This window comes from Mesoplodon densirostris, chromosome 1 (assembly GCF_025265405.1).
Source record: "Mesoplodon densirostris isolate mMesDen1 chromosome 1, mMesDen1 primary haplotype, whole genome shotgun sequence".
NCBI lineage: Eukaryota > Metazoa > Chordata > Mammalia > Artiodactyla > Ziphiidae > Mesoplodon > Mesoplodon densirostris.
In genome coordinates, this window is record NC_082661.1 from 177203223 (window position 1) to 177213438 (window position 10216).

Here is a 10216-nt window from a genome sequence, read left to right on the forward strand (position 1 = left end):
CTCTATTTAAGTGTTGTTATTCATTCTCAGTCAAAGATTAACTGAGCACTAACTGGGTGTCAAATCCCAATCCAGACACCGAAACCACAAAGGCGGCTGAGATTCGGGCTGCCCTGGAGGAACTACCGGCCGGGTAGGTGAACCAGCGTTCAGCAGACCCCAGTGGGCAGAGGACTGTGACGGCAAGAAACCTGGGAGCGTGGAGGTGCGAGCGGCTCTGGCTGGGGACTCTCGGTAAAGAAACTGGCATCTGTGAAGGAGGTGAATGTGTGGGCAGAGCCTCCGGTGGGGTGAGTCCTCTGGCTAGAGGGGACAGTGTGGGCAAAGTCCTGAAGCTGGGTAAGTACAGGAGGGACCGCATTCAGGGAACAATGCCTATGCCAGGTCCCCAATCTATAATTGTCATCTCGCCAGTTACACCCAGTGGCCTTGGGCAGAGAAACAACTTCACTGGGAATGAATGAACAAGAGACCCTGAACCTCCCAAATCCTGGCTGTCCCCTGTCCACTCTGTTCAGCATTCAGCAAGCGTGTCTGAGCCTTTCTTGGTGCTGGGCCCTGCCCTCGGAGACAGTCCTGTAAGGCCAGCCACGCGGGAGGCAGGCAGGGGAGTGGGGACAGAGGTTGGCAAAGCTGGAGGGCTAGGCCGTGGCATTCACACTGTCACCCCTGTCCCCCTGACCCTCATGGAGGGATGTTTCACCAGGAACAGAGCCCAGGCTTCCTGTTACTTCCAATAGCCCCACAGCTGTTTGGGCAGGAAATAAAGGTCCAGGGCCCAGACAGGACAAGGGGTGCGAGGGGCATCTCTAGGACCCCCATGGCCAAATAGCCCTCCCAGAGTCCAGGAGGTGGGGCTTTGCTTGGGAGAAGAGTGGGGAGTCTGACTGCCACACCTTGTTTACCCTATTCTCCCCTTTCCCTTCATTAATTTAGTCTAAACAAAGTCCCAGGGAGGGCCTGGCTGCCTTCTGTAGCTCTGATTCGGGCTGGAGTTTTCCTTGGAGAGGACGGGGTACACTTCTCCAGTGGAGCTGGTACTCATAAGGCCAAGAGGTCAGGCTTAGGGCCTTCCGGGACTCTGGTCAGCACTCCCACTACCTTAGCTGGATGGATTGTTGCCATTTTTCTGATGGACACAGTGAAGGGACCCAAGAGACAGGCACCCAAACAATGCAGGAGGATGCTGACGATCTCTTTACAGTTGAGGGAAGTGGAGGCTGGAAGGATGGAGTGAGGTCCTTTTCCTGTCTCCAGGTGACCTGCAGGCCCTCACACTCTGACCTCGCTGCCCGACGCAGCTCCTTCTGCCCAGAGCCTCCCTGTGGCTCCGCCACTGTCCTCCGGGAGGCCTTCCTGTGTTCCCACAGCCTGGGCCTGCCCTGCCCTCTCACTGAAGGTGCTCATGCAGTTCTTGGAAGAAGGCTTCACAGCCTGAAGAGGCAAGGGCCTGTCTGGGGCCTGTCCACTTGTTCAGTGCTGCAGCCCTGGGGCCTGGACACAGTGGGGCCTCCAAGAACACTGCTGAGGAAGAAAGGGGCACCCCCCAGCACTGAGACACCTTTCTGATGGCCACTCGTGGCTGTCCTTCTGCAGCTTTCTCCACCTCGCATACCCTGCCCAGCGTCACCCTGTAGGTAGCTTTGTAGCCATAAACCCACATGCAGGACCAGGGACACTTCTGCCAAACTTGACAGGGCTCCAGTGAGGACCAGCATCCAGCTGGACGGATAGCATATGTGAACCAGGCTCCTGTGAGATAAGCACTGAGTGAGGCCTCTCCCTTTTCCCCACCTCACGGGGGAAGGAGAGTCCTGCTGAAAATGCCCACCACTTCTCCTCTCCCTGAGGGGAGATGGCTGTACCAGGGGCTAGTATGAGAATCATAAACAGTGCTCATCCTCGAGGGGACCTCTGACCGCTGTCCAAAATGTTCCCCACCCTGAATGGGTGGAAGAGGATGTGTTCTCCAGTGCTCAGGCCGGTGCCAGTTGGCACCACCCACGCCTGGACACAGACCAGTTCTGTCCCTGGGCTGCCCCAGTGCTGCCCTGGCCACAGGCCTCAGGGTCACCGCTGGCAGGCTCTGCTACCTGCTGGTCACCCACCAACCCAGGGCCCCGGGTGCTGAGGATGGCATCCTGGGCCCCGCGTGTCAGCCTCCCACAGTGCCACACGGGTAGCAACTGTTTCCATGGCATTCAGGCTGTGAGCCCCAGGCTCACAGAGCATGTGGGGGGGGTGGTTCTTGGGGCCATTTCTCTTGGGACTGCAAGGGGCCTCAGTCTCTCCTTGTGGTCCCTTCTCAGCACTGAAGCACTGGGCACAGAGTCCAGAGATCAGGTTTCAAGCCTCAGCTGTAAAGGACATTTGTATCGTATTTCATTTGTATCGTTTAAAAATTTTTGTTACAATTAGCATCATTGCACAGACCTCACCTGTTGAGTCCTTAATGTCAGCCTCTGTGACCTGTGGAGCCTATGGGCTGTTAGCCTGACTGGGGTGGGCTTTGTACAAACAGGGCCTCACCCCGGGGCCCCAGGACTTGAGCCTGGGGTTCACGCAGCGGGGCGGGATTCAGGCCGTGGGATGGAGTTGTGTGACCCACATCTGTTTGTATTATTAGCTCAGGAGCTGGCAGGCCGAGGCGGCGGTAACACAATTCGAGGAACTGTTGACTCCGCTCTGGCCCCTCCCCATGCCTGCTGTCGTGAGAGCCAGGGAAGACAGCGTGAGGACTGCACGTCCCCTCCAGGGCACTGCTGATGTCAGCGTTGGCGGGGGCCTCCCCAGGGGCCTTGGGTGGCCCCGGGTCAGCTGCCTGGCCTCTGGCATCCTCCTGTACCCCCGTTCGTGCAGTCCCAGCTTCTACGGCCCTGGCGTCCCCTCCTCCTCCTGCCCTCCGTCCCCTCCCTGCCCTCTCTGACTTCGGCAGGGAAGGTGATGGGGTGGAGTAGGGGTAACCCTGCCTGTTCAGTAAGCTGGGAGGAATGACTGCCCCAGACCCCCAGGATGACGACGAAAGTTTTCCCTCTTCCCTGCCTCCCTCATACATTCCTACCTCCTCCTTCTGTCACTGGTGCCTGCAGGTGCCAGCATCCCGGGGATGAGCTAGGGAAAGCCTGGGCCTTGGCCAGGTGCCCCAGACTGTGGCTCCAGGAAAGGACCTGGCTTCCTGGCTAGGTGCCCAGCTCTGCACCCCAGGTAGGGGGATCTTGAGACAATCTCCCAAGATCCGTGTCCCATGGGATTCTCAGGCCTCTCCTGCAGGCTGTCGGGGCCCACATGAGATGAGGTCATGGAAGTCCTTCACAAGCCCAGAAGTGCCCCACAAGGTCAGCTGTGGCATAGGTTTTGGTCCTGTAACTTCCCTGAGACAGGGCCAGGGGCCTGTGGGCTCACTGAACTCTGTAACAAAGGCTGAGACAGACCTCAATGTCAGCAGGAACCAGGAGTTAGAGAATTTAGTAGACCGTGCCGAGTGCTGGGCTTGGGGTCTAATTCTGGGCTACCTAGAGAGGGAAACAAGGACACCTTTGCCTTCGAGGCACAAATAACAAGAGTGTTAGAAACAGCAGGCACCCCAAAGGAGGGTCTCATACTGTGTCCCCCTGAGCCCTTGGGCCCCCGGGGGTGCGAGGGTGAAGGTGAGAGGGGGCCAGCAGCCCTGCCCGTGTTTCAGTCACCCACTAAACAACAAATGTTTAGTGCAGTTGGACCTTTGATCGGAGAAGAGGTTCTACTACAAAAATAAATATTGAAAAACCAGAGACCTCGTCTAACCCCACAGTTTCACCGATGAGGAAACTGAGGCCCAGAAAAGAGAAGTGGTTTTGCCTCAGGCTGCCCAGCTCAGCTGTGTCAGAGCTGCTGCTTAGGCCACTCACTTCTGGTCTGTGGAAAAGAGCCAACACCCCAAGGATGACGAGGACAACGGCAAAGGGGGGTTCCCCCATCAAGGTCTGGGCCTCAGCCACAGCTCCTTTAATATGACCCCTGAGGCGAGGCCTCAGGGCCAGGAGCCGTGTTGACCAGATGCTGATCTGGGCTGGAGAGGAGGAGAGCCAAGGCCCACTTCTCCAACCAGCTGAGAGCTCTGTGGGCTGTCAGCCCCAGCAAGGCCTCTCCAACTAACCAACTACCCCAGCCCCAGCTTTCCAGCCTGCCACCCACTGCCCCAGGCATTCTCTCAGAGTCCTTACTGCAAGTAGCTGGGGCAGGCAGACAGGTGCCCCCTCTCCCATTTTACAGTTAACTGAGGCACCCGGCGGTAAGTGGCCCCGGAACCGAGCCTCCCCAGTGCCAACCCTGTGCTCTCGTCATTACTTCCTGCTCTTCCCAGTGTTTTTCCCCAGCACCCCTCCTCCCCCAACACCGGCTCGGCTCACCCTTGCACTCAGCCCTGTGCTGACTGGCCCAACCTTCCCCTGGTTGGCTTTAGCAAGGAGAGGCACCCCGACCAAGGTGCTGCCCGGGTCTCTCAGCCCATGCAGAGCTCCCAGCCTTTCGCACAGCCCAGGCCCAGTCCCTCCCCTTGGAGGTGGACTTCTGTTCACCGTCCCCTGACTGCAGAGAGGGCTCGGGCCAGGAGCTTGGTCCTCCAGCCATGACTGGGTGGGACTAGGCCAGGACATCCAAACAAGCTCCCAACACCTGCCCTTTCCCCAAGATACAGACCATAACTCAGTGCCAGGGCAAGCAACAGTCTCGGCTTACCCAGGACTCTCTTGCTTGGCACTGAAAGTCCCAGGAAATTCCTCATACCTGGGTAAGCTGGGACAACTGGTCACCCTACTCAGCACACACATACCCAGGGTCTTCGTGCCTTCCCCGTCCCCTACTGAGCGGGGTCTTTCTTCATTCTATACCGCTGGTCTCCACTGAGGCTAATGAGTGGGACCATGGTCGGTCCACTCAAACTGTCTGGCCCCCTCAGACTGGGCTGGGGCCTAGCACAGGCCCAGAGTCTGCTAAGGTGAGCAGAGGGTCCACAACCTGTTGGAGGTGTCCTGTCCCGGGCCCTGTGAGATAAATAGCAGAGGGAGCCCACGAGAAGCCTGGTGGGATCCTGGGCCTTGATCCCAACCCAGCTTTATCCTCAGGCTGGGGGCAGGCCACTCTGGGGTGACCCCAGGTGGGGCAGCCCTAGAGCTGGAGCCAGGCAGGGCCTGCCTGGGGCTCACTGAGGCAGCCTCTACCTGTCTAGGCTTGAGGTGAGTCATTTCCTCCCCCAGCTGGTATGAGGCTGGGAGGGGGAGGGAGGGGATGTTATCTAAAAATAGTAGGGCCCAGCCTTAGACATACCCAAAGAGCTTCTCCTGGGGCAGGGCGGGAGGAGCTGATACCAGCTGCGGCCCCAGCCAAATGCCTGCACTGGGCCGAGGAGGAAGATGGCCCTGAGACCCCTGCCCCCCAACCCCTTCCCAGGCTCAGCTAGGGTGCTGAGGTGTGGAGGAAGCATCTGAAAGGCTGAGACACAAGGAGTGTCGGGATGGGGTAGGAGCTTGAGGAGAAGAGAGGCCTCAAGCAGACAGGGCCTGGGAAGGGCCGGGAGGTCTGTGACTCGGCAGGCTTGGCCCTGGCTGGGGCTGGCAGAGACAGCAGTGACTGGATCACCAGCCTGGGTTTCCCTCCACATCATCCCCACAGGACCACGTTCACACCACACCCCCACCCACACAACAGAGACACACTCGGAGACACACAGACACAGCTGGCCCATGTGAGTCACTTCCCTCCTAAGAGGACTCGTCCCCGGCTAAGCGGGACTCAACTTCTCTGGTCAGCAGCATAGACTGAGGACCCACTGCGTGCTTGAGCCATGGGAGACAAGGAAGCAATAATCATGACTGTCCCTGGCCTTGGCGACACCTTAAGAGGCCCACTCAGGAAGGGGCAGGACAACACACAGAGCAGAAACACAACAGGGAGGGAGGGCCCTGTGTGGTGGGACAGTCGGGAGTCAGGTTTAAATCCTGGCCCTGCCATTTTCTAGCCATGTGACCTGAGACAAGTTATTCAACCTCTCCCTGCCTCGGTTTTCTCATCTGTATAATGGATGTCGTATAAGGCCTCCATCACATGTCAAATACAGTATTGTCTATAAAGTCCCCCAGCAAACAGACCTCTTTCCATTAAAGCTCATGGCATGAGGCTATCAACTTAAAAAAAACAAAAAGACACTACAGATTTCAGTACACATTTCTAACCTAAAGACCCAAGATGATAATATTCCACCTGTGATAGGTTAAGGTGAGGAGCAGTGAGGTAAAAAAAAACTGCATTTTACAACAATAGCAATAGCCACTGTTGTGAACACTTCATATTTACCTCATTATCTCTTATCCTCACAACAGCCTCATACAGCAGGCATTACTGTTCTCATTTTATGTGTGGAAAAGTGGAGGCCCAAAGACAGTAAATAACTTGTTCCATCCACATCATACAGGTAGCAAATGGTAGAGACCAGGTTTGGACCCACTCTTTTTTTTTTTTTTTTTTTTTTTTGGCTGTGCCATGTGGCTTGTGGGATCTTAGTTCCCGACCAGAAAATGAACCCAGGCCCTCGGCAGTGAGAGTGCAGAGTCCTAACTGCTGGACCGCCAGGGAATTCCCTGGACCCACTCTGAGTCCAAATTTCTTGTGCCTCATGGGGTGTAAGTGGGGGTCTGCTACATCTGGAGTTGGCTGAAGGTACACTGATCTCTGACTTTTGGGGGAGGGAGCCCTTGGACACTAGCCTGGGGTGACTAGACTATGCCAAGCCTTTGGGGGCTGCTTTCTTCCGTCTTACCTCCCTCACCCTGAGCCCTCACCTAGAAACACAGAGTGTATTCTGCCCTCTCTCGGGGTTACCACTTTTACTCCTTACAGTAGCCCAGCGAGGGAAATGCCACGACTCCCACTTGACAGAAAGGGCAGACAGATCAAAGGGATCATGAACCTTTGGTGGTCACAGAGCTGGGGGTGGCAGAGTGTAGACCTAGTGCCCTCCCCTCGAACTCCTAGGCTGAGGCTCTGTCCCAGAACTCCAGCTGTCTGATGTCGGGGAGGGGCAGGAGTTCCTCTGCTCTCCCAGGCTCCTTACACCTTCCCCAAACCATCCCTGTTGCCGCTTGCTGTACTGCACGTAAAACCCAAACCTTGCATCCGTCAGTGGCCCCTGGCTCCAGTAAGGGCCTTTTTCTGTGTCTGTGGGCTTTCCCCACCCTTGTCTGAGTCATCCTCTGATGGTTCCAGGAGACGAGAGAGGAGGCCTCTTATCCGGACAGTACAGATGGAGAGACTGAGGCAGGAAGTGACTTACTGCAATGAGTCAGGGGCCAGAGCTGGCAACAGTCCAGGCTGGGAGGCCACAGGTGTAGCTGGCAGGGCCTGAGGTGCCACATACTCAAAAAAGAGTTTTTAATGCCGTGTAGTAGGCACAAATATCAAGAGATTTGTGTTGTAGGCCCTGGGTGAGGAGAGGAGGGGTGATATGGCAGAAAAGATGAACATGATATAGGAAAGAAAACAAAACAAAACCCAGAAGCCCAGTCTTGCCCATTACAGACTCCCTGAGCTCAGCTGGGGCGTGTAGCTCAGTTTTCTCCTCTATAAAAATCATCATGGTTATCCTTTATTGGGTGAGTCCTAATGATCGCTGCAGCTTAACACTTTATAGACACTGTCTTGTTTAATTCCTACTACAGTGCAGTGAGGTTGTACTATCATCAGCCCCATTCGACAGATGACTTATCTGAAGCTCAGAGAAGTTAAGCAACTTCCCCCAAAACACAGCGCTTGTTCCAGCAAGCATAGGACAACAAATCTAGGGGCTGACTTAGAATAGCTCTCCAAATCCAGTGGGGCAGATGGGCCCCCGCGCGTGCGGCGCCCACGTGGAGCTGCCCAGGCGTGTGGGCGGGTTGGCACCAGGAACTCGTGTGTCTGTCAGCGCAGTGCGGCGGTGGAGGCACCAGCGCGGAGGAGAACACCAACAGCCCGGGGATAATGAGCCAGGGCTTCCGGGAGGCAGGGGGGATTCGAGCAAGCCTGCCCGAGCCGTGCGCCCGCGCGTGCCCACGCGTGCGCTCAGGGCGCTGGGCCGAGCCAGTGCCGGCGGCGGCGTAGAGGGCTTCCAGCACAGGTGGCCGAGAGAGCAGGGAGCCGGGAGGGGCTTAGGTGCTGCCGGCGGCTCCCGCCAGCGCCCTCCCCTCCGCCCCAGTTCCCGCCCCGCACGGGCCCAGCCGCACGTTGCCGGCGATTGCCTCATCACGCCGCTGCAGCTCTCGCCCTCCCGCACGTGACGCACACTGCGCACGCAGCGCACCGGGCTGCCCCCGGCCTTGTCCCTCCCCGTCCCCCGGCCCAGACCACCGCCAAACTGAGTCCCCAGCGGCCCATTCACCCGGCAGGTGCCGGAGCCTCGTCCCAGACACCTTTGATGGCTGCCCTTTGCTCCGTCTGGTCCGAGCGGACAAATGAGGGAAATTGAGTAAGCCAGCTTAGCAAGGCAGGAAACTCCTGGCCACTTTGTTACGCACGATTTTTCAACAACTTTTCGGGGCGGGAGGGGGTGGCGCAGGGAGAATTTCTAGATTGAAGATGATGGGGAACTCATGCAGTTCTCTGGGGCTGTGAGTATCCTCCCAGCTGGCCTTACTGGCCTGTACCTCCCAGGCCAGGCACAGTGCTTGACACTCGTGGGTGCTCCACAAATTCTCTTTGAAATGCATTTTCTCACCCTCCTCCTGCTTTTGAGTGCCTGCCAGAAAGAATGCACAGGTGAGAGAGGGTGGGGTTTAGGGCTGGAGCCGAAGGCAATCCGGGCCTTAGGTTCTGCCTTTGGCATGGGTTTGCTGTTTCACTTGGGCAAATCCCTTGATCTCTCTGGACCACATTTCTCGGGGGACTCAGCAATAAGGTAACATGCCTGGCCCTAAAGCTCAGGACAGGCTTTGAACTCCTAGCAAGCAGGAAAAGGAAACTTCCATTTGAAGCAGAGATTTCCTCTCGAACATTAATATTCTCCTGGGTCTTTCTAGGCAGGAGCCCTCAGTATTCTGTGTCTACACTCAGTGGCATGAGTGGCTCTGTTGCTTAGAGAATCAAGTCCAAATTCGTTGGCTTGGTATTCAAGGCTTTCTCGTGAATTTCACCCAGCCTATCTAGCCTCACCGCAACTACACCCCTACACTGTAGCCTTAGGAGGAATCTCAGACTTCCCCAAACATACCACACACACATACAGCTCTGCCCTTGCTCACGTTGTTCCCTCCGCCCAGGATGCTGTTCCCTACACTCCTCGAATGATTGGCTCCTTCTTATATAGATCTCCGTTGAAATGTCCCCACCCCAGAGAGGTCTTTTTCAGGTGCCCAGTGAAGCAGGGGCCCTGTTATTCCCTCTAGAGCTACCTGTTTCTTCCCTCCTTAGCTCTTACCGCATCTTGAGATTAGAAGTTTATCTCTCCACTGGACTGAAAGTTCTGTGAGGGAGAGACCATGTCCATTTTCTTTCTTTTTTATTTTTTAAAATTTATTAATTTATTTACTTTTGGCTGCCTTGGGTCTTCGTTGCTGCGTGCGGGCTTTCTCTAGTTGCGGCGAGGGGGGCTACTCTGTTGTGGTGCGCAGGCTTCTCACTGTGGTGGCTTCTCTTGTTGCGGAGCACAGGCTCTAGAGTGCGCAGGCTTCAGTAGATGTGGCACGTGGGCTCAGTAGTTGTGGCAAGTGGGCTCTAGAGCACAGGCTCAGTAGTTGTGGCACATGGGCTTAGTTGCCCTGCGGCATGTGGGATCTTCCTGGACCAGGGCTCGAACCCGTGTCCCCTGCATTGGCAGGCAGATTCTTAACCACTGCACCACTGGGGAGGTCCACCATGTCCATTTTCTTCATCTCCATATACCCAGCATTGATCAAGGTGCCTGGCACATAGTAAGAGATTAATAAATATTTATGGAAAGGAAGAAAGGATGGATGATTGATTAGCAAAAACACTGAGAACAGCCTAAATGTCCATCAGTAGGGGACTGCTGTTGCAAATGATAGTACAGCCATACAGTGGATACTATGCAGCCATTAGATCAATATATACCCACATGGAAGAGTGTTCCTGATGCCTTGAGAAGTGAAGAAAGGAAGTCAGTCCCTTTCTAATTAAAAATATCAGGAGTCAGAGCATGTATATAGATAAAGGCATAGATACGTCTGCAAACATAAGAAAATGTCAAGAC